General features: G+C 46.7%; 1 protein-coding gene and 1 long non-coding RNA gene across 4 annotated transcripts in view; one reads left to right on the top strand and one right to left on the bottom strand.

Annotated features, from left to right (window-relative positions):
• The window catches only part of FTO (FTO alpha-ketoglutarate dependent dioxygenase), a 391,598-nt gene that overhangs the window by 33,890 nt on the left and 332,483 nt on the right, over nt 1–25,225 (bottom strand). The gene's annotated exons all lie outside the window — the stretch shown is intronic.
• On the top strand, nt 3,501–24,674 carry LOC109270922 (uncharacterized). 2 transcript variants are annotated; one of them, XR_002081742.2, is made up of 3 exons: nt 3,501–3,645; nt 3,785–3,906; nt 24,478–24,674. It is a non-coding gene; the product is annotated as an uncharacterized LOC109270922 (long non-coding RNA). The 2 variants fall into 2 exon arrangements; XR_002081741.2 differs by lacking the exon at nt 24,478–24,674 and adding an exon at nt 13,820–17,673.

Below are 25,225 nucleotides of genomic sequence, written 5' to 3'. Positions count from 1 at the left end.
TTCAATTTCTAGGAATTTATCCTAAGGTGATAAATATTCTCACGAAATTTTCAGACAAGGGGATTCATCCCAGCATTTTATACGACGTGGGGAAAAACAGACAGCCTAAGTGTCCAACAGGAGGAGAAAAATTAAATGAAGATGGCATATTTATACAAGTTTCTATTAACAATCACGTTCCCAGGGAATGTGTAAAGATATGAAAAACTGCTCATGATATAGTAAGTGAAAAGAGGCAGGTTATAAAATACTATGATTCTAATTTTGCTTTAAAAAGTATATGTGAACATATGTGTGCACTGAAAAAACTTAGTACACTAGAATATTCTTAGTGGTTACCTTAAGGGGGTGGGATTATAGGAGCCTTCTCTTTTCTGTCTGATACCGCTCTGAATTTTCAAAAAATGATTTTAATTACCACAGACTGCAGCTTAACTTAAAACATACTCATTGGAGAAGCAAACTCAGACGTACTGAGCCTTACAAATGTTTCCTACTATCTTTTCTAACCAATTCACCTTATGGAAAGTACACGTAGATCTAAATAAGTTTCTTCTTCTTTTGGAGAAGAGTCTGGGAGATAGCTACATAATGACAGATTTTACAGAAATGTGGAAAGAAGACATTTACGAAAGTTTACAAGGGTAGAGCTGGCAGTTTGGATGGTTGGGTCCCTGGCATGAGAAAACAGTTCGTTCGTTCTACGATGTTAACCCACCGGACAGAATGTAGGACACCCAAAACAGGCCATTTGGTGCCAAGGGAAACTGAACATTTGGGTTGGCAGGGACAACTGGCTATTAATAACAGTGGGTAGGAGACACCCAAATCAGCCATGCGTTTGCACTCCACTTTGATTTAAACGTTTTATAAATGCGGAAATTCTTCTTTTCAATACTCATTTTCAAAAAAAAGAGTTCCTGCCAGCCACCGCCAGCTTTCCTACTCCCACCTTCTCGTCCCCAACACCCACACTGGGGGACTTTCTGCTTCCTTTCTTGAGGACAAAGGAGCCACTGGCATGAGCTCGGGGACCACACACATTACTGCAAACCCAGGCCAAGTCTGACCGGGAAGCTGAAGACCGCTATGAGCTTGCTGAGGTGAGATGCTTCTAAGTCTTGGGAATTCTCACTCTGAGAGTAAAAAATGAACTCATCTGCTTCCGCAAGAGTCAGAGCAGAGACATCATGTTCTCTGACTTGACCTGCCTCGGGTCTAACCTCCCTGCTTCTACAGTTTTCCTTTTCTACTGGATTCCACTTGGGCAGAAAGGCATCCGGGCGCTTAAGAAAGCCATCTGCTCTGGCTTATTTGAAGGATGAAGGCATGGGGGGGTGCAACAGTACATGTACAAGAAGGAGAAAAAGGAATTTTCGGCAGGTCAGCAATTACTGATGTCCTGAGGGAGCAGCTCCCCCGTGCTGGGTGCTTTAACTCGTTTGTGAGTGCCTTATCGCCTCTGACTTTGAGTATCCTAGAACACCAAAGTCCTTCTATCCTCAAACCCCAGCCAGGGTGACTCTTGGTGACTATCAATATTAAGGGATATTTCAAAACACCAGGTTTGAGCTAACTTCGCCACAGGCTTCTTCAGTTTGAAAACGAGGGGGTGATTTAGATCCACGACCAATGGCAGCACGTACAAAGGTGGCCAGCTCTTCCCTCCTAAGACAGGAAGCCCATCGTGGCACCTGTCTCTGGTCTCGTGAGCAGGCTGATTCCCATGAGGGAGGGGGCACAAAGCTGTAGCCTGGGCAAAAGAAGATGGACAGCCTGTCTCGGAACCAAGCCTTGCATCTAGATTTCTGAGTCTGCTTTTGTCTCAAGGCTCAAGATTTCCAAATTCAGATGCAGAGCAGAATCCTGCAACACCCCCCCCGCCCCGCGCCGACGCGAGCCACCCCATCTCTGCATACTGTTCACTAAGCGGCTGCGGTCTAAATAACTGGAGGGGATGCTTTATGCTTGGCCACCCCTCCAGCAGGAGACAACGGGCTTTCTCGTTGGTGTTCAGCAAACCCCACCGAGCCACCGCCGATGCCTCATTAGAACGCAAGACACTCCTGCCAGCCCTGGGCGCCGCATGCTAGCTGCCTGTGGTCTGCATCTGTAGTCATGACAGACGGCGGAGACTGTTGCCTTCCACTGACGACCAAGTACATGATCCACTGCAGCTAATCAATAGGATAATGGAATGAATCAATAGGAAAGATTTTTAGAAGGTCTTAATTAAAGAAACACTTGCAGATACAAATGATGTCTTCAATGTATTGATGGTGCCAAGGTGAAGGGTTAAACACAAACAAAACCATCAACTTTATTTTGCCAGCATGCCTTCCACAAGAGAACAACCCAGCAGCCTCCTGGCCCCGGGGTCGGCCCATTAATCAGTCCCTTGTCAATTCCATGGCCACACTGTATGGGAAAATTAGGCTATGATCAGAAATTTTCATTACGAAACAGCAGCTCAAACAACAACGAGAAATAGACCGTTGCGCCCCCTGTCTGGCCGTCCTTTGCCCCTCAAGTGGGAGCAGTGTTCCACACAAACACCAGTTCTGGAGGCAAACGCCCCTTCTGATGCGATGCACAGAAATTAGAATAATTAAAGAAAGCCTAAATTGATGGATCCCATTTAGGCAGGGGAATTCTCCAGCGAGCCTTCTGCTCAAACATGTTACATCAATATTTTTGATTCCCTCGATGGTCCTGCACTAGGTACTGGTTTAAAGAGACATCAATCTGTGATGTCAGCATTTATCTAATGAACCTTCAAAAATCAATGTCCAGGATGGCCTGTTACATGCAGGCACCCAATTTGTCCACTCTCCTAGCCTTACTGGCTCAACCTACGGCCATAATAACAGCAGACGTGGACTCAAGTGGTCAGGTGGGATGGGTAGGCCGGAAGAGGCTGAGATTACATAGTCGGTCTCCACCCGGGGCACTCAGACGCGATACAGGGACGAAACAAGGAAGCCAAGATACCCTCCCGAACTTTCAAGGGGCCTCCTAGCTCCAGACATGCCCATCCGAAAACGATCTGCTTCTTCAACGTCACTCCCCCTCAAAACGTATCTTGCCCTCGCGTAGTTGCCTGACAGGATTTTGGTCGCCTTCCTGACAGCTATGGTAATTTCCTGCTTTTTGGGTTACTCGACTGGGATTCCCATTTAGCTCCACTCAACAGGAGGCCCATGCTTAGTTCTCTCCTTGTTAGTGTTTATGCTCAACTCATCCTCACCCTTCTGGTAAGAGGGCTCCTTGACACTGATATCTTGACACGCTCGCAGGCAGAAGAGAGGGCCTAAGTTTGTCTCACTTCTTTTTGCCTCTTTAAAATAAATTGGCCTGTACTGGCTGCCATGAGGCTGAGTTATTTCAAGTGCATAACTCAGGGTGACAGGTATGCCATTCACTATGCCAGTATTGGGTCTGCCTTCTAATCTCTGCTTTCATTCACGGTGGTTCTATCTCTCTTGACCGCAAGAGTCAGTCCTGGGAGCGGCGTGGGGCTCGGACAGTTGTAAGATGTGTTGTGTGGGCTGAATTAGCTGTTGTACAATTCCTGTCTATCTCACTGAATACAGCTTTCAGCGGCCCCTCGTGCCAAGTTTGAGTCCAATTAAACTACAATGAAAGGTACCATGATTTCATTTGCTTGGATTGTCACATTTCAGAAGTTCAGTAGCCTGCAAAATGTTCGCTGTCTCTCATTAAAGCCAGTCCCGGCAACTGTGTAAAGGCTCTAATTTAGCTGCTTTTTATACTCTGCTTTCAGCCCTGAAGATGGCTGCCTGCAGGGAAGAATCCTAACGCGACCCGAGATATCGGAAAGCGTTTCTGACCACACAAATGGAAAAGGCTCAAGAATAGCAAAACTGACTCTACAACAGAAATAAGGTAATATTCTAAAAGGCTCTTGTTACTTTTTCTGGCGTTGCTCCGGAAGAAGTCTTGCTGGAGGAAGGAGGGGTGTGTGTGCGTGTCTGTGCATGTGCCTGTGTTCGGGGGAGGCGTACGTCCTATGCTAAAGAATTATCAGTACGGTGATCCTATTTTCAGAACCATAACGAAAGCCCTGTACTTCTTTTCCTGATAGAAACATTTGTTTCTTCAAAAATCCGCACAACGCTATTAAGCCAAAATTTTCGTGTAGATGTGCGCTTAAAAATGAATTGCCTTTAATCGAAGAGTGCTATATGAAATCAGGTTTGTCCTGGAAATCTGACATGGATTAGACACTGGATAGATCTTAATTGAGTCCCAGTTGGGCTTACGGAGAAAGAAAAAAATCACCATTCTGTGGACTGTGACTATGCTAATTCCCATTATGGCTCCGGTTTGATGAGGAAATTGCTATACAGATGCCAGCAATGTCAATTACCATTTACTTACTGTTTATGAGATGCCAGGCAGGATGTTATGAGCTTACATACACTGCGCCATTTAATCCTCTTGACAACCCATTTTCCAGACAAGCAGACTGAGTCACCGAGAAAGTGAAGTCACTTGCTTGTAAAGTCATGGCTGGTGAAAGAAAGAACTGAGAATCGAACCCGGGCCTGTCTGATTCCAAAGCCCTTCTTCCTAACCATTTGCACTCAGGTTTCGGTGGCGAAGGCTAGTGCAGTCCCCGGTGGCTTCACAAAATAAAAACTGGCAGGCACACCGCGACAGGGGCGATGTCTGTCCTGCTTCTCTCCGAGTCGAGATTAGCATGGCAGTGAGTCAATCTCCACCTCGGCCAATGCATTCACTTTGGAGGTCAGGGATCTTCTGGAGAATTCCAATCCGTCTACTAACTTTTCCATTTTCAGAAATAACGCTTGTGAATAGGGTTGTTTTTTTTTTTCCTAATTACAAAAGAAAATTTAGAGAATTGTGGAAATGCCCAAAGAAGACAAAATAAATAACCCACAACCCCACTGCCCATATATAATCATTCTTGGTGCAGATTCTCTATTGCCCTTTTTTTTTTTTTTTTTTTTTTTGGCCTATAAAACTTAGGATTTCCAGTATTATTTGCTCTGAGCTTGGTGTTTTTCTCAATGAGTATGCAAATCCACCTAGACTACGTGTTGTGTCCTTCCTATGGATAAATGTGATTATGATCACTAGATTAGGTTGGCTGCTCCCTGAATGTTAAACCTCAGGTTCTTTTAAATGTGCTGTTGTCTCAACAGACTCCATGGAGGCAAAACATGGAACTTTTTTTAAGGCCCAGGTGCTGAGAACAGTCCCAGCTGGCTGAGAACCGGAGGTCAAAGAGGCCCTGGGTCTGGCTGAGTGTGTCAAACTTTGAATCCCAGAAGCTTAAAATGTAATCAGAGTTCCTCCTACCAGCTCAGGGACCCACAGATCTTCTAGTATTCCTTAAAAAAAAAAAAAAAAAAAAAAAAAAAGCCCAACATAAAACCGAAGAGATCAGTTTAATTATGTATGCGTAAGAAATAATCAAGATCAAAACATGCTTTCATTTTCTCGGGTAATTTTTTTTTCCTTTTTTGAAACACGTATGGTGGATATTCTTGTTCGGAAGATGGAAATGATACCTCAGCCCGCAGCAGTCAAGGGTTTACAGAACTAGGGCTGCTGCTCTTTGCCTGGCCCCGGGAAGGGTGTGATGAACACAATCTGAAATCAATATCAGGGAACAGTTACTGCATCTCAATATTATTTGCCGAGATGGGCCACTGGAAGAGGAGTGGGAGAAGAGAGATATATGTCAATAGCTTTCACGAAGCACTCCACGGCCATGCACAAAGGGAGGTCAAATAACTATCAGCCGACCAATCCCCATTGTAAGTAGTAAAAATGATAAAATCAATATTATTAAATAAAAAGTTAGCACTGCTATTGAACTCTCTCATGATCTTAGCAGCGCCTGGCTGAAAATGAAGGAGGCTATTTTCCAATCTCTTTAGGGGCAAATGTTTAGGATCATAAACATTTGCAAAATGTTGGGGCAGATAGATCTTTCTCACGTAGAAGCGGAGCTGCGGGGGCGTGTGAACAATGGGGCCAGGTAACTGTCACCTCGCTAGAAAACAATGATCTTTCCCACCCAGGTGAACAGATATTTTGAGGGCTGCCAAAGACTACATCATTTAGAGCTGGACTTTGCCCCTCTGTCCTTCGGGGGGACAGAGGTTGGGCTGGCTCAGGGCTTTCCAGGAAAAGAGAAAAGGTCCTATTTGCTGTCCTTTCCAATCCTGAGATTTGGAAATGCACCAGGGGGTAAAAAAAAAAAAATCACGGGAGAGAAAAGAAAGAAAAAGAAAAGGAAAAAAAAAAAAAGAAGGAAGAAAACAAGGGCATTTCAATAGCAGAGAATTGACCTATTCTTGTCAGCCCAGAGGACTGTGGGGAGGTTTCTCAGAGCCAAGAACGCGTTCTTTGCTGCTGGCGTTGGGTGGCTAATTGTGCAAGCAGAAGGTAGCATATAGCAGGTATTGAAAAAGATAAATTTAGAATAAAGATAGTCCAGCCAAAAATTCCTATGAAAGCAGCAAGCCCCAGTTATATCTGGAGGAGGAAGGAAAAAAAAAGAAGGATGTGTAAAACTGAGTGACAGCCCGTGGGCAAGACTGCATTTGCTGCTCTGACCTGCATTTAAACACAGAGCTGCTTAGCCTTTTGAACACCTAAAGTTGGCTCCCTTGTTTGCATTTCATAGAAACTACTATAGAAAGTAAACAAGAACCTTTGGTGAATTATTTAGCATACAAATAAACCAGCAAAGAAGGCTAAGTAGGCCTATATGAACTAACTGGATTGAAATATTCATCTGTAAATAACCCTCCAATCTGGTGCTTTCACGTACAAATACTACATGGAACATTAGACACAACTAGCTTCTAGGGATATTTAGGCTCACTAGAGAGCAATTTTTATGTCTACTGGCATCTGTGGGTAGTGATATGGACTGACTGTTAATATAACCAACATAAAATTTATGTGAGCACTCACTGAAATAGCAACACACTGTCAGACAGCTGGTGGCTGATGCAGAGCACATGCGGATTTTATATGCACTGCGTAAACTAACCTTTGCAATAAAGATTTAGCAGGTTTATTAGTTTAGGAAATCGCTATAATTAAGGATAATTCATAATGGCCGCTTATCCACTCTCCAGCAATAGCTAGCTTAATTTAGGCTCCATTTCTTGGAGCCATAAATAAGTGAGCTGCTATCTTCTGCACAGATGTGGCATTCAACCTGTTCGTGTTGGCTGGTTTTTGCTTGTGTTTTAATCAAAAGCATTAGTAGATAAGACTATAAAAAGCACCGGGTTTGAAATAAATTAGCAAGAAATGCATCGGCAAAGTCTTTTTTTTTTTCAACTACCCCCCCCCCCCCCCACAAAAAAAAGAGAAAGAAAAAGAAAGTAACCTCTCCCTCCAGAGGTAGAACAATTAAAAATAAATAATCCTTTTAAATGTATTAAAGGAACTTTCATTTACAAACCCAAGGAGAGAGAATGTGACAGAGCAATAACATTAATGAAGGCCAAAGAAATACGAGTGTGACCTCTCTACAGTATTTCCATTTAACTGTGCATGTAATTAAAGGCTGACCTTTGCAGATGCACCACACGCTGACGTGTGGCAGCTTCCCCTGTGATCCAAGCACAGGCTTCGGGGACGGGAGGTTTTCAGAGCGCAGTCGCCTGCCTTCAGTGTCTGCTCTCTGTCCCCACTGACAGGGACACCTTGCCTGTTGGTCCTTAGCAACACCTGACACTCTTCTTCCGTACATCCACTCCATCTTTGTGATACAGCCTGTGCACCTGGCACACACTCAGGCCATGAGTCAGCGAAAGGCAAGGCGTCCCAGAAGGTGGGTCTAGATCGTCAGCATCTCCGATGCCGGCTGGGTGGTGAGCATGCCCTACGTGTGGGGCCCTCTGCTAAGCCCTCCCTGGCCTGGTCCGAAGAGCCAGCCGAGGGAGACCTTCCCTTCTGGAGATCTCCCCCGGAAAGCTACAGCTGGCTGGCATGGGGATTTGGAGTCATATAAAGGGTGAGGCTATACAGAGACTTAAGAGTAGCTTTGTTCTTGAGATTTTCTTGACTGTGGAGTTAATCCTGGTGTAATGGAAAGGGTGTTGGTCTAAGAGTCGGAAAGTCTGGGCTACATTTCCCAGCTGTGTCACTCAACATCTGCTGTGACCCCAAGAGAACTAGTCAGCCTCCCTAAGCTTCAGCCTCCCCGCTTACAAAGTGGGACACCATCCCCTGTCCCATCTAGTGCACACGGACTGCTCTGAGGACTCAGGGACACGGTGCCCACAAAGTCTCCCGGGACAGCAAAACTGCCATGGTGAATTCTAGCCCAGCCACTTGGCGGGGGTCGGGGGGGGTGGTTCTCCACCCCCGAGATCCCCCACTGCGAAATGGGGCCACTGCTATCTGCCAGTGAAGAAGATAAAGAGAAATAACGTGTGCAAAAGTGCTTCGTCCACTCGAAAGGGCGCTACCGGGTAAGTTACCTGAGCAAGGTGTCCTCCTGGGAGTTTCAAGCGCTGCTTGCTGCTGGCCCACGGGATGGGTTCCAAATACACCAAAGGTCCTCACAACCCCTCAGACCAGAGGCGGATGGTGAGGAGGACTGGGGGGTGGGGGGGAGGTGCTGAGGTAACGCCATGCGTTGATGGGCATGATGCCAAATGTGCTGGGAACATGAATTTTTAAAAATTGTTATCTCATTACCAAAATAATTTTTCCATCCCTGGGGGAGTATTAAAGGCAGCTCAGTTTTCTCTCTGAATAGTCTGACCCGGTGAACAAAGGGAGAGCAGGTGACAAGGATCAGTGAAACGCTACAGAAGACATTTCTCTCCCAAGGCACTTTCGTTGAGAAGGTGGGTTTGGTGCTGAGACGGAGGGAAGCGGCATCATGGGACATTTGTTTAATGGACAAGGGCTGGTGCGCAGGGAACTGACCACAAAGTTGGTCAGTGCTCGCGGAATGGCAGCAAATGAGCAGCCAAGGACGACGGAAAGAGTAACCGTGACAAGTGTTAGCACATCTCAGCTCTCCCCGGCGTCGGTGCCCCTTGCCTGCGGTGCCCCCCTCACATCGCGGCCAAGCCACGGGGTAGGTGGGCAGGAGCCGGGCACAGCCTGTGTGGATCAAAGTGAGGACATGTGCAGCCGGGCGAGGCCCTTGGCTCGCATCTTGTCGCAAAGGCCCTGGGAAGCGTTGTGACCTCAGCTCCCAAGTTAATAAAAACGGCCACAGAGCTCCGGTCAGCCACCTGAGCGCCAGTCTCTGGCACGCTTACCTGTAGCCCCGTGGCGGCAAGTGGCTCGCCCCCCCTCCCCCCCGCCTTTTTGTTTTATCCCCACGCAGGCCTATTTAATCAGGTGTGCACTCGAGAGATTTATATCCCCTGGAGAAAGTGATCTTGGCAAAATAAAAATCTAATGCTGTGGGTTGTAAAATAGGGCTGGATCCAGAATGGGGTAGCAAGTGGGGTCAGGCAATGGGTTGGCCCTTCCCCATTCCAGCGTTCCGACTGAGAGTATTAGCCCGAAATGAGGAACATATTTATCAGGGAAATCTTTTATTCTTTTCAAATAGAGTTTCCTTTAGGAGTCAAAGTTCACAGGAACATTTACCTTGCTGGTGCACAAATTGACATATTTAATAAGGCTTCTGGAAATTCGGAATTTAAATCATGGTTAGAACGATAGGGTCAGACAGAACATGTCAAACCCAGAACCCAGGGTCAGAAAAAAAAAAAAAAAAAAAAGGTTTTCATTATCGCCGAATTACTCTAAAACATTCTCAGCCTCCAAAAATGTGAAACTAAAATACGGTATCTTAAAACCAACAAACAGGCCCCAGGATTTTCTAAAGAGGCACAAAGTTGTGAGGACCTGCCTAGGCAGGGAAACACATGCTAAAGTACACAGCCCGCAAACAGAAGTCATGAGAGGAACAGGAGTTGTAAGAGTCTGAGCTACACAAAACCCCTTGCAGGAAACAGAGCTTCTCAAACACAAGTGCCCTGCGTTAAGATCCCAGAAGTAAAAATAAGCAGCTAAGTATGGTGGAGAGGGATTAAGTGCACATCTACCTATGACAAAGGCAGGTAGCAAAGGAACACGACAAGAGGACTCATTCGAGGAAAAAAAAAAACAACTTAGCACTGTTATTTTTTTTTTAATTATTACATTAAAAACCGAACAAGGACTTGGTAGATGATTCTCCACACCCTGCATGGAGCCAGCTTATTAATGCTAACAATCGTGGTCACTGTTCTAGAAAACATACTTGAATATCGGTTTGCTTCCATTCCCACCTCCTACTAACATGCGCTTCAGACACAGGACCCATCGTGCAGAAACGTCTGGGTCCTCGATACATTTAGGCTTATCCCTCGGGCCAAAATATTCTTTGTAGGTTAAAGAAAGCAGAGAGTTCTAGATGGCTGTACAACATCTCAAGGCTTCTGTCCCAATCCCTGACAGGGACCGGAGGAGGCTTTACTCTTCGCCGTGATGCTTATTTTCACCTCGTATGTGTTCCATAACTTTCCAGGAATCTCCGAGAGCACAGCCAGGCATTCATGACCTTAAGAGTAATTAAAACAAAGCGTACTCTGCATGATATCAACAAGGAGATTCACGAGTGTAGAACACGGTGTTGTTTGGATCTGCGGCCCGGGTGGGAAAGGGCAGAGCCGCCTGGCACATGGCTCGTTTCTTCAAACCATGTCCCTCTGAATTTCTTTCCTTGAAGAAAAGCAGATTCCCAACCAGAAATAACAAACCTTTCCAACAGAAAAGATAAATACGAGGCCCCCTGCTTCCGTCTGCCCTTTGCCTGGTGCCTCTGACACTTAGGAGTAATATTTTGCTAACTATCAAAACTTGGATTCATTTCATTTGCAGATGGGGACCCCTATTGGTATGAAAAAAATCCCGGGGAAAATGGAAATGGAACGCAGCCTTCCGAACCAAACACCCTTGATCTTACCAATAAACACCCGCCATTCCATTTCACAAGGAAAAACCGAGTTGAAATCCTTTCCCCTCTCCTTCACCAACACCGCCCCCTCCAGGAAAGCCTGAGCGCCCCCCCCCCCCCCCCCGGGAAGCCAGGTTCTGAAGATCCCCCCCCTCGCGCACCCCGCGGGGGCGCGCACGTGCACACGGCCGCTCTCCTCCAGCCGCCGGTGTCACTGGGGCTGTAGTCCATTTCTCTGCTGACACATCTCCGTGTTGGGCAGGGTTTCCAATCCTTCATGACTATCTATTTGTCACTGCAGGTGAGTGGTGGCACTCAGCCTGATCCCCAGCCACTTTCACAGTTACTTATCTGTCTTTATGGATTCATCCTGTGTGTCAAGCCAGCGCATAACAGCATTACTGTCAGGGTGACAAAACTGTCCCCAGAGTGCCACAAATGATTCTCTCTCCTTCTGGCTGCTAGCAGGGGAGACAGTGACACTGCCTCGCCTCCCTCATCCTTCTCCGGCCCCCAGCCCTGGTTCAGCACCTCCCCCTGCACGGAGAGCTGGTTCCTGATGGGTTCGGGAAGAGCAGCCTTGCAGGGTCTCTAAAAATGAAGAAGAAAAAGGGGGCAGGGCCGGAGCACGGCTCTTCCTGCGAGGCGCCCAAGCTCTTGTCGCCCGCTGCTCGGAGGTGAGGCACCCGAGTGTTTAACACCTATCACTGAGGCAGCCAGGGAGTAAGTCCTCCCTCTCTTCGACTCCCAAGGCCTGTCACTTTCCCACCCTCCCAAGCACACGCACGATCCACAGGGAAGGGACCGAAAAGGCCGTGAAGTGCCAAGCCCGTAAATCTGCAGGGCAATGGCCAGCTTTTAACGCTGTCATTTCCAGAGCAGAAATATTAACTGGAACTAATAATCAATATTGATTGCAAGGCTGCGCCGGGTTTGCCAAATGATCTGCAATCATTTTCATGAGCCGACGGCTTCAAAAACAACATTTCTTTTGTGTCTTAAATGGAGCCCCCCGTTCCATTTTCCTCCACAGGCTTCCTTCCAAATGTAATTCTGACAGCAACGCGGTGCCTGTGGCCATGTTACTTGGAAGGAAGGTTCCTGCGTTCCCTTTATTTTAATCCCACCACGGCATGCCGAAACTAACGCGGCAAAAGAAACACTGAATTTTTATTGCCACCAGAAACTTGCTTGAGGATCCCACGCTAAGGCATGCTAGTCCTAAACCAGGCCCGCAATCGCTCCACTGGCCTGCCCGGAGTGACCTTCTAATGCCGCTCACAGTTTCACAGATCCCTCCAAAATCAAGGTCGGTGGAGCACAACTCTGTTCACCAGGGCATCTGCGCTATATTTGGGGGCTTCAGTAAGTGTTAGGAAAAGAGATAGTCCACAAGACACTCTACTCACCAGGTGGGGTCGGGGATGAAGTCTGGTTGGAAGGCTTTGCTTTCCCTTTGAAAGGTCAACCGAGATACAAGTGCGCGCACGCACACACACACACACACGCATGCACACATAAACACGCGCCAGTTCAGGCGTGCCTCAAACTCTGCTTTGTTCTTATCCTGATGAGCACTCACTGTCTGAGTTTTTTTTAAATAGGTTCAATCTGATTTCTGACACTGGAAAAACAAACCTAAAAGCAATTTAGAAAACACCTGCCCGTGAAGTCAGATGGCAAAATATCTAAAGCTTCTCTCGAAATCTGTGACCTCAGAGGCTGACATGGTTTGATGGGAAATTTAATGTAATAGGCTGCGAAAGCCAAGAGGCCTGTTGTCAGCAATGAAGGCTGAAAGTTAGCAGAATTAATAACACTGTACAATGGAACAGCCCTCAAGGGACAAGGCTGCAGAACCAGGGCAGTGGGGGAAAAATGACTTTTGAAGTCATTTCACTATGACATTCTGTCATCACTGCTAAACGGAAATAAAAAATCGTCCGAATCACCGCATGTTTCTTTGTGTGTCCTTCCCTTATCTAATATAAAGTAATAACACCCCACCCAGGCTGGGAATGGACCCTCGAGGGATTCCGAGAGCTCCATTTTGAATCACTAAATGCAATAAGAATAAATGCAAGTGGGAGTCTGTTGAGCAGAGAGTGATGCCTGGTCTGTTGCCCATCGAAAGCCAATAAATCTCAATGCTTCAACAAGAGATGAAAATGGTTATCTCATCATTGCAGTGCCAGGGCGAAATTTTCTCTGCGCCAGAGTATTTTTATGGATGATTTATGTCTGGGAAGGATAGTTATTTAGCAAAATGGCAGATAATGATGAATAGAAAGTAAATATGAATAGCAGCAAGGGAGTGGTGTTTTGCCGCCGCGATAGACCAAACAAAATCCCTCCATAAAGTACATGCCACAGATAATTGCCGTTACACTGAAGCTAGAATCCCTATATGACTGAGAGTGAAATACAAATGAGCCCATCTGATTTAGTAAGTGATTGCTCTTTGTTGTTCTAGAATACATGCCCCAGGAGTCTGCTAATTTTTCTTGAAAGCATACTTGGTGTCTACGGAGTAGCAGTTACGAGCACAGGCTTTGCGCTGCATCGATGGATTCAAATTCCGACACAACTGCCTGGTTGTTGGACCTCAGGGAAGTTCCCGAACCTTCCCAAACCTCAGTTTCCCCATCTGTAAGACGAAGACGACAGTAGCGACCTCTTAGGTTGGCGGTTAAGGAGTAGGCGAGGGCCTCTGGCTTGAAGAGCCTGGCGTGATTCCTGGCACAGAATTAACACCATGTAAATACTCGCCATTACTATCAGTCAGGGACCAGCCAACCCAGGGAACTATATATTAATCTTTTAATTTTTATCCAGTCTTCTCCATCCACTGAATCTTTCAGCTGAGCCCAGAGTAAGATCTGAAAAGGGGAAGAGTTATAAGTGGAAATTTTGCAGTCTGGTTGGGTGAAGGTCAACATTCACCCAGTACATTGTGTGATCATCCCACCATCACCATCCTTAACTCTCAAGGCACAAGAAACGGTCACATTATCAAGCTGGAAGAGAAATAAGGAACAAAAGAAATTATTCATGGAGTTACAATGCAAAGAAGTCTATTTTAAAAATAAACAGAACTGAGTTTTTGGAGCCTCTGAATAAAAGATAAGTTGACTGCACACAGAATGTCAAAATGGAGGGGAAGGAAGGTATTTTTCCCCCCAACACTTTTTTTCTGTACTGAAGCACGACACAAAGGAAAAAAAAAAAACTAATTATAGTTTTAAATGTCCAAAACGCCATGTCCACCAAAAGCCCGATGCTCATTAGTACTAGTAATTAACTTTACAACTGTCAACACAAACAGCACACAGGCTGACAGATAGAGAGTAGCTCGGAGGGTGCTAATAAATCCGGAAATAACAACTTGACATACAGATGCACAAAAGGATGCAGGTGATAAAGAAATGTTGACATCAAATCTAATTATCTTCGAAACGGCCAAGTACAGCACGAGCCACAGTTATTGCTGGTGATGAGCCCCACCGGAACGGCGCTTAACCACTGCCTGCAACCCAGCTTTTACAGCCCTTGTCAGAGCTGGTGAGGACAATATCAAACAGGAAATTATGAGTGCCATGACCCCTCCAAGTCAAAAATCCAGTGATGAATATGGGCTCAGCAAGGCATAGCAGATTACCCCCTCACGAGTTCTAAAGCTGGGATGATATATGACATTTTTATCAGGCACTTTCTCAGGAATGTCACCAAGAGGGAAAATAAAGGCCCATGCGCAGAGACTAGGTGAATTATGCAACTGTAATTGCCGATCATAACCTGATATGAGTTGAAATTGCTCTGTTTTCATATTGAGATAGCATAAAATTGTCGGGAAATGCAATGGCTCCTTAATGTGGGCTAGATGAGTCTAATATTCTGATCATTTTTCACTCGGCTTGCAAGGTAAATCGAGCTTCCTTCGCACAGCCACTGTGGCCCAGGGCAATCGAGGGGCCCAATTTTACACTTGAATTGAGCAAATATGTGTAAACCACGATTTTTCATATTTTCTGCATGCATAAGAAGATGAAACATCTTTATCATCGGTATTGTCTGGCTGAGCTTATACAAAATATTAGTTTATCTGTCCTACTTTGGTTCATTCCATAAGCGAGACACATAGATCTGAAGGAAGGCAATATCCCCCCCCCCCCCCATATATAAAACAAGTCCATCTTTTATGCAGTGTCACCGCACAAGTTTTCCTATCCGGAACCAACGCCACCACCACAAAAGTCGACACAGTGGCAGCGCCACAAAGGAAGACATTTTTTCGAGGGGAGGAGAGGAGGCCAATCCAGGCGCTAAACGCAGCCAACTGTTCCGTCATTCTCCTGTTTGCGCACGGGAGCTGGGGGAAAGCCAAATAATCCCTGATGTCTCTGCTAGACTGTCTCCCTTTTCCCACTTAAATCAGTTACACCGGCAAGAGGCTGGTATCAGCATTTTATTGCTTTCCCGCTGCGGCCTGCGGCAAACGGAAAAACAACGTGTTGGCTTTCTTCCTCCTTGGAGTCAGCTCTAAACCTGGGAGCATCGTGACAGTGTTATTGGGGCTCTTGGGTGCCTGGTCCCGTTCCTTCTTGTTCCTGAGCCCCGTCCCCTAAAGGGTGGAGGACCCAGGCCCAAGCAGAGATGCTTCTTTGTTACAAAGTGGATTTCTCCCTCCATAACTTCTGCTTCTCATCCCCAGGGCCTAGGCAGCCACCCAAGGCCACCTGTGTCCGGGGCAAGCTCTAGTTCAGCCTGGAGTCTAGCCTAGAGGATGAGGTCCTGGAAATAGGTCTGTTAATGAATCAGTCTCTGCACACGCCATGATAGCAGGGTCCCTCTGAAGAGGGGTTCCTTCCACTGTGATTCGCGACTGACCGTCAATATGTATTAGCGCTTTACTGGCTGGCGTCTTTATCTTCTCGACATTCCTAGAAGCATTCCAACGCTAGGCCTAAGACATGACTCATCCCCCGGCCATGTTCAGCCTCAAGCCAGAGTGAAACCTGCATTTATGTAGCCAGCAAGTATACACAGCATTAAAATAATCTCGTGAGTTTTTTTGTTCTTTTGGAGACAATCAATCAGTTGGCTTTTAATCAAAGGACCCCTCGATAATAGGGTTGCTGCTAACAGAGAGGCTGCAGAGAAATAAAGAAAAGCACCACACTAAAAAGAGCCACTCAAATGGGAGTCAGATTCAGCAATGGGATGCTCATAGCCCAGGGCCAAGAACTTGAGATCACCTTCCCTCTTCTCTAATGGCCAACCAGTTCCATAATGAGTCAATGCGATATGGGGCAGTGCTGAATACAGTGTGCTAGAACTGTCTGAAACTAAACGAAGCTAAGGTACAGTTAGAGAAAAAAGTGTTTTCTGTGACATACATATATATACTGGGATGCCAGGAGGCTGTGTAAAAGACTACTTTCTCAGTTTTAGGGCCCCCTCCCCACATTCTGGCTCCCTCCTTTGCACGCCCACTGCACTTACGTGAATGGCCCTTGAGCACTCTAAGTTCCTCAGAGGCAGGGACCTTGCCTTATTTGTCCTGGTATCCCCAGCATCTAGCATAATCCTTGGCAGAGCTGACATTCAACAAATACCTACTGAATAAAGTGATGCTTATGGTAATCAGCCATTACACTCGTCATTTATCGCTGTGCCATGAGTTACCCTCCAAATTAAGGACTTAAAATCATGAGGGTTATTATCTAGCAGTTTCTGGGGCTCGGGAATTTGGGGGTTGGGTGGCTCTTGGAAGGACACGAGTAACCTATCAGTTGGTGCTGCAGTCATCTGAGGCTGGAAGATATACTTCTAAGGTCACTGGTGTGGCCGTTGGCTGAAGGCCTCAGCGGCTTACCATGAGGCTTTTGGCACAGAACTGCTCACAACATGGCAACTGGCTTCCCTCAAAGTAAGTGGTCCAGAAAGAAAGAGATTGCAAGTAGCCACACTGCCTTTCACTAATTAATCACCCCCCCCCCACCTTGGTATGTCCATCAGAAGCAAGTCACCAAGTCTAGCCCATATTGAAAGGGAGGCTGTGAATTTCAGGGGGGTAGGGATCACTGGGGACCATCCCGGAGGCTAGTTGCCACAGCTAGATTCTAAGGGAACAAATTCAACCAACAATGACTGAGTTCCCGCTATGGAACAGACCCTGCGCTGAGTACCAGGGATGCAATGGTCTGTGGAAAGCAAGGTATGTGGCCCCTGAAGGTGGGGGCTACACCACTAGAGTATGAGAGCTCGGGGCGGGAATGCAGGAACACAGAGCACTCCTAGCTTAAGATACCTAAACTGGAACCGTAGGCCATTAGACAGAATTGTTATTATACGTGCCATTATTATGCACCAGCCACCATTTTTGGCTTTTCCCCAAATAATTATACATTGTCCTGAAAATACAGTGCTCTGTTGTGACGGTGAGCCCTTTATAGGTACGAGGCAAGAATCAGGGGTGGTTATCAGCTTCCTTTCTCCAACGAGGAACTTTGGGCCAGGAGGGCAAAGACTTTCTTGACTGCCACCTTCATTCTTCAGACAGAAAACAAGTCAGAGGTGGAGACAGAAAATCTGTTTTCTGGGCCCTGAAGATACCCTTCTAATCACTCAATAATGGGAACCTGAATTATGCCCATAAATGACCTGAGCCAAACTAACCCAAAACAGAATCTTCCTGAGTAATTTATTTGCTATTTTGTATTTTCCTAATTTTTGTTTTTAAAGTAGTGGAAGATGGGAGCATAAGTTTTTCTGCTTCTGTGTTTCTTGTTTTGTTTTGTTTTTTAATCCCAAGAATCGACTCTTCTCTTCCTAGGGGATCTTTATTGAATTGCAACACACTCGATATTATTAAGAATTCTGATCAGAGGTAAACATGCAAAACACTCAGCCAAGGGGATTAAGACTCTTTGTTAGTGTTTACGTTATCTGTTTTTAATTCCTATATATCCTTTCTTTATCTCAGTGTTTCAACACTAATTGCAAAACAGCCCTCACTAACGGTAATGAGTCCCTGGACCTTTGCAGACCTCCAGACAGAGCTCGGTGCATAGATAAGGCAGCCCCTTAACAAGGCTCAGTATCTGGATCAAGGTCTTTTACTGCTTTTCCACTTTCTTTGGCTCATCTGGGCTTCCAGAGGCTAAACCAGCTCACTAAATCATGGAGTTCAGGGTGATATCTTAGTCAGCGGAGAGTCTAAACTCAGCTGAATCTATTGAAATGGATATGCTGTTCCCGGCTTGTTCAAGATGCTTCCTTACTTGAAATGGAGCAAGGCTGAACATCAGTGTATATAAGAGCGCCCATTCTACTCGGTTCCGCAAGCAGGGCTTCATGAAAACTGGGCCCTGTCCTCCAATTAATCCTGGTTCACCGGTATGAACTGACTAACACTAAATTAGGCTTGGTCTACAGGATTTCAACCATCAGACCCAACTCTGTTCTCCATCTTTTCCTTCCCTGAATGTTCATGCCGCGTTTCGGGTAATGTTCCCTGAGTTGTGCCTGCGTGGGAATCATAGTCAGGCGTCAAAGAAAGAGAACGAGCTCTTCTATCAGTGGGGTTGGTTCAATTGCCACTTACTTTATTTAGCGAGAGAGAAGGTACATTCTGTCTTCTCTTTCCCTTATCCCCAATTTTCCACTCAGCCGTCTCTACGATTACAAATATCTTTTACTCTTTTTTCATTACCGACTCACCTCCACATTGAAATGGTTACCTATTTCACCTTCCTGTCTGGTCTCTTCCTGTAGCCCCCTTCCAGAGACTTAATTCAGAGACTGTTGCTAAGCAACTATACATCATAGCAGCCACTCGCCGATCACTAATTGTCCTCAGCACTTTAGCCTTACAAATCCGGACAGCCTGCAACAATGGCCAGGAGTTTCCGTGGCCAAAAACATACCCAGGGGTTTCTTAGCCCAGTATGGACAGAGGCACCAATGACCAGGTACCGCCGTCACAGCAGTCACCAAGACCTCCGGTCCGATGCCTACCGAACCGCACCGTTGTAAACCCATCAGCCGGGCACCGTTCTCCGGTCGTGCTCAGGAAATGAAACCGGAGGTGAGGCTGGAAATATCTGAACACACGCACTGATGAAAATGTGGACGCCGACATTTCACACACATTCACCTTCCTCCCCGCTGGCCACCCCATTTCTATCGTCTCTGGTTGAATGGAGGATCTATTAGTAATCAAATTTCAGCCTCAATTTTATGGTGAGTGTAATGGAGTTAATTTCTCTAATGCTAGCAGTTCATGGAAAAGGTCTCTTGTGGCAGCACAGGCCTGGGATCCGCAGCAGCTGTCAAAGATGCCGCTAAGGAATTCTTTATTAGCTAAGATGCAACCAGGCAGAAAACTCATTACACAGTGCTAAATATACTTAATCACATCTATTAGAGAAAAATGAACTTGATAATTACAACAAATAACTAAACTGTAGAAAGTGTTCAAGGGGAAAAAAAAAAAAAAACAACAACAACCCACACCAGGATCTAAGTATACAGGGAATGTGAGCCGCTCAAGAGTCAAGGCGAACTAAGAACGTGAGGCTTTGTGCGGAAGGAGAAGCCCAGTCTCCAGGTAGGTGGGGCTGATTTAAGTTGCTCAAGAAAATGACACATTTACATTTCAAAAGTGCCCTTGTTTATTTAGTATATGTAAAATTTTAATTAGAAAGGAATCCTCAGAGGGTAGATGCTTTGTTTGTAGACTGGTTCTTGGTGCGGGCGGGGAGGGGTAGGGGTGTTGTAAGGGAGCCCAGGGTAAACACTCGGTTTGACAAATAGAGATCTATAATAGCTCGGTGACACGTAGGACTTCCCTGGAGCCTAACAAATGTTGAGAGTCAAATTTGTCTTTTTCGTCTATCTCAGAATGGAAGTCCCTGAGGTGGTGGGGGGCGGGGGGGGGGAACCTCCACCATCCCCGACTGAGGAATATACATGAGAAGCCCCACAGTGAATGTCCCCTATCAGTTCTTCCCTGCCTGACCTCACTCAGGAAAAGTCACTACCGACAGAGGCAGTGCTGGGCACTTCCGCTTCTGGTAGCCCACAGGAAGAACCAAGATGGCTCTGAGGTGAGACCCAACAGGAGGCCATCTCTGGAGACCAGGAGAAGGGGACACCTGCTCACGGTTAACCATGAGGAGCGAGATCAGGCTTCTGGGAGAGAAAAATGGAGGGTGGGCAGAGGTGAGACGCAACAGAATAAATGCTGAAAGACAGGAGATGCCATCCTGCCGTAGAGCTCAGGGGAGCCCCAACAAGTTGTGACAAGCAAGGGCCAAAGCAGGCCGAAAGCGAGCCTGGAAGAGTCCTGACTGGCTGGCAACTCCTCTCTGCAGAGAGGAAGGATGGGCACCGTTTTTAAGCATGGGAGTGGCGGGACGGTTTCATCTCTCTCGAGTGGGCTGAACAAAAATATGCTGCTGCTACCTTTGACCTCTGACGGCGGCAGCAGGAGAGGCCCCCCGACCCTCAACACTGGGCAAAGCAAAAGTCAAGCCTGTACCTCCACACGAATAACTTTCCTCTTACTCCTCATATTTAAAGGGAATGAAAACAGAAGCACTAAATGTGATTCTCCCCCATCCCCAACACTCAAGTTTCCTGGTCAAAGAGTCGGGGGGAATGGCCTTTGGCATAAGTGAGGGACATTCTTGTTCTGTCACCAACTCAGTCTGTAACCTTGTCCTAGTTTCCCGCCAGGAAACCCCTCCTTCCCAGACAAAGCATAGAGGGTTCTGGCACGATCCACGCTAGCCCTGGTAGTACCCCACTCCCCGGGCTACCATCAAGGCAGGTGAGCCCCTGTGCTGGGAACGCCAGGGCAGGGCTGCTCGCTTCTCCCCACGTGATGTGACCGCAGAAGGACAGAGCCTTGAGAGTTGCTGGCAGCCATCTTGTGGCCCAGTGAGGAGAGTCTACGGGGGACTCACGAAGGCGGTCGCCTCAGCACGTGGAGCAAAAAGACACAGGTCACAGCCACCTCATTTGAACCCAAGATCATACTGCGCTAAAGCCAGATCTTCTTGTCCTTTTCTAACACGTGAGCCAAGGAGTCATTTTCTCCACTACTTTCCCCCACATCCCAGCCGGGCTCTTCCCCCCATCTCAACCGAAGGAATCCTAACTGATGGAGCGTCCCACGTCCCCTCTCGACCACAATGCTTCGCATGGACTCAGCCTGCCCCTGAAAGGCCAAGTGACTTAAGAGGAAACGACCTAAGCCAGGTGACCGTTGATGGTGTTTAGGGCCTACATCCTGCAGCCCAGACCCCCCCCCCCCGGGAATGGGCATTTCTGAACCTGGGCCACAGTGCGGAGGATCACTGGATCACGGGCACTGGCTCTCGGGGCCGGGTACAGAGATCAGAGGACGCGGGCGGCGTATCGGCCCAAACCCGCCATCCAGCTGCACTGTGTTTCATCACGTATCAATTTTTACTGAAAAGAAAACCATACAAATTTAATCAGCTCTTCATATGGAAATATTTAACTTTTTTTCCCCTGGAGTTGTTTGATATTATTGTTTTCAGAGTCAGGATTAAAAAAAAAAAAAGTCAAGATGTGTGATAGTGGTGGACACAGAAAAGCATCCATTTCTGGCAAGAATGCAAGTCTCATTTCCAGTAGACTCAAGGCTTAAATGCACTGGCGTCTCCGTCAATTGCCTGGCTCAATGAAGAACATATTACATGCCCATAACCATGAAGTATAAGACGAGAATGATCCATCCCTGCACAGCCCTCACCCGCACTCAAGGCAGAATGCCATTATCGGTGAGAATAATACGATCTCAGGAAAGTTCCCGTTGCCCACAAGCCTAGGGAGTGTTCTGTTTTGGCATCCGAATCTCTGAGGCTTCCATTTGCTCCTCTGCCCTTCAAAGATGTTATCAAACAACTCCGTTCCAGAGCTTTTAATCTCTGAAAACCTATAACGTGGAACTCTCTTACATATACACCTATTAAAGGACTATGTTCTCTCTCAGTAGTCATAAAGTGTAAAACACCTCTTAAAAAGCGACTTCCTTTGTTTCCCAGCCAAGGGCACAGGAGACAAAAGAGGCTGCCCTTTAAATATAATTTTAAAACACCGTGTTAAATAAAATGAAGTGTTGATATACAAAGTGATTTAAAAACGAGGGCTGCTTTTGAGATCATGGGCGTTTTTAAGCGCAAAAAGTGACGTAAGCTGCAGGCCAGAGCCAAGAATTTCCCATCTCAGAAATGGGTCATCAGGAGCCCGGGAGTGAGGAAAGCGTAGCACGTTGTCACCAGCTGCACTGAGAAGACCCGCCAGTGTGAAGGCCACACATCGCTGGTGCCATTCGTGGGGGTGGGGGCAGGTCAACCGTAAAGCGTGGCCCGACCCCAGACCAGGACAACTGTCCAAAGCACAGTCTCAAATCCTTACAAACTTCTACCCTTGAGCAACCCGTAAAGCAATAACGGGTACCGGCTGTGCAGCTATGAGAGCGCCAATCCACATCCCGATGAATTTTCTCAGCGCGATTCCGCTCTATGGTGGAGGAATGGGGCCACTTACTAAGGGCCATGGTGTCTGCTGGGTGGGCAGGGGTAATCGGGCAGGCTCCTGGAGACCTCTTCTGGCCATCACCATGTTGCGAACACTTGCCTTTCCCCTCGAAGGAAGAGAGAGGGTGGAAACTGTTGGCAACTGAGGAGATTACAGGCCTCTTCCTGAGACAGGGGCTTTCTGCAACCCAAGGCACAGACAACTTTATGTTGATGTTATGGATAATGCTTTTTTTTTTTTTTTTTTTAAGAGGAAAAAGAAATCCCACTTCTATTATGCAATCAGGAAATTGAAGATGCCTATCTCCAGATAACCAACTGGCTGTGGTAGGATTTCAGTTGGAAACTTTCACGGAGAATGTTTTCCTACTGTCGGTTCTGGTGTTTCTGTCACTTCACATTGACTTTTTTTTGCTCTCTGTAGCAAATAAATCAGAAAGTTAATAGTTATGTTGATTTGTTGGAGCCTTTCCCCCACCCCCTTCCTCTAAAAAAAATAAAGAGAAGAAAAGAATAGCTTTAGAGGGGGGAAATACTGATCCCAGCGTGTTAACAACTCCATCGCGGTTTCGGGCTGTGGTGATGCCAACTGTCTAGTAAAAAGAGAAATTCCACTGTAGCAGAAGTAATAAAATCTTCTTTTAAAGCACAAATACCACGCAGGGAGGAAACGTAAACCCTTGCATTGGGACAAGGAAGGTGGGGGGGGGTGGTATGGAGTAAAATATGGGCTGGAACATAGAGGATTTGCGGTAACCACACTACTTTGGATAATCTTTCACCAAAAGCAGCTGTTTCCATGACCCAGAACCTTCTCTTTCTCTTAATCCATCACCTAAAGGATTGCAGAGAGATGTAAGCTATTATCGGAGGCTACCTTCATTGTTATTCATATGGCAAAATATTTATCACCCACTGTTTTTTCAAAGAAGCTCATCCCAGAGATGGATAGTCAGAAGATTCCCATCAGCATAGCAACGTGCTTACGGCAAGCCAAATGTGGCTGCTCTGGGAGGGAGACAGGTAGGTACGGAGAGGAAACTTGTGTTCATATTCATATCCACCAGTACGCTGTTGTCCCTCCCAAATCAGAGAGAGCTGGGCATTTAACATCCGAGTCCTCTATCTGGATTTCTAGGTCTCATAATTGACAAATAATGGACTTTCCTTAAAATCAGGGTCAAAGCTCCCCAAATTACCACCCTTGGTGATGAACACACTGGGCCAACTGTTCCCCAGGCAGCCGGGAGGAATCCTGTCTGCCCCACAGGCCCCCGCTCAGTTACTCCAACAAAAGGCAGCAGTTGAATGTAGAGAAAAAGTCAAGTGAAAAGAGTGAGGATCCTGTGACATGGGGCATTCACCAGCCAGATTGTTTTCACACAATCACTCAATATCTCTGATGATGGCCAGACTTGGAAGGGGGATCCGCTTGCCAGGTATCGCTTGGACGTTGAGAGCCAGCAAGCTGGAGGCAGAAGGCAAAGCCAAATTCCTGTTTCCTAATTCAGGCTCTCCATTAAAACACCCACCTCCTTGATACGCAGCAGAACCCTGGGAAAAGCCCCTCCCCCCGCCCCCAGGACAGCTTGCAGTTTCTACCCCTCCTCCCCCACCGAGGGGCCCCCCCTCTCCCCTTTTCCTAAAATTCTGTCTGAGGAAACAGAGGGGCAGCTCCTGGGGAGGTAAAACGCGGTAGCAGCAGCTGCCCCAGCCACCACCTTAACACTTTAATGAATTAAATGCAAAGACACAAAGGCATGTATTTCATTTCATCTGGTGGCACCGCCAGCCCTCCCGCTGCACGGGCTGTGTGTAAACACTGCACTCCCCCCCACCCCCCCCCCCCTTCACCACACTTTGGATTTAATTGTATTCCTAATTGAAAATGAAAATTAATTTGCTTTTGATCAATTCCAGGTGGTAGATCCGCCTGCAACGGCAGCAGAGCCTTCGCTCTCCGACTGACCACACGCACGTGCCCATAAACACCAACAGGCGGCACCGGTGGAAGCAGGCCGCCGTCTCTTCCGGCGCAAAGCCCCTCCGGTGTCTCGTGTCCCCGCCCCGCGCTGATCGGCAGTGTTCAATTTTTAATAAAAGAGTTACACAAGCGACGATACTTGTGGAAAGAGGCCGCTGACGGACTGGCGGAGTCCGGCGCGTGATGGGGGCCGCGGAGCCGCAGACGAACAATGGGGGCTTACAGCGAGATGTACGCGGGGGATCGCAAATAACCCGGCATCTGGTTTCTTTATCTGAGTACCTTTCTTACGGTTTGGATCTTAATTTTTTACAGTTGACAGCAGTGTTATTTGAGCCAGTCAGTGGCATCTGGCTGCTGGAAAGGAAAAAAAAAAAAAAAAAAAAGAAGAAGAAAGAAAAGAAAGAAAGAAAGAGGGGGAGGAAAAAAAAATCTCCATGCACTTTAATTAATTGTGGAGAAATTACATGGTCCTCCAACCGTGTAGTTTGTCATCAGTGCACATTACAGATTTATATTAGATGTTTCTCCACAGTGTCAGGAATAATTAAAAGGGGGTAGGAAATGATGCCAGCCAGCAATGCTTTAGATCAGCGGTGAAAGTTTTATATTTATTACAGCCAAACAATTTTAGAAGAAGATGTCAACTCAGAGGCTTGACTGTGCATGGAATACATATCAGGC

This window comes from Panthera pardus, unplaced genomic scaffold (assembly GCF_024362965.1).
Source record: "Panthera pardus isolate Hobbes unplaced genomic scaffold, ASM2436296v1 HiC_scaffold_18, whole genome shotgun sequence".
In the NCBI taxonomy this organism is placed as follows: Eukaryota; Metazoa; Chordata; class Mammalia; order Carnivora; family Felidae; genus Panthera; species Panthera pardus.
Note: the sequence above shows the minus strand (reverse complement) of the source record. Positions and strands in the feature narration are given on the sequence as shown.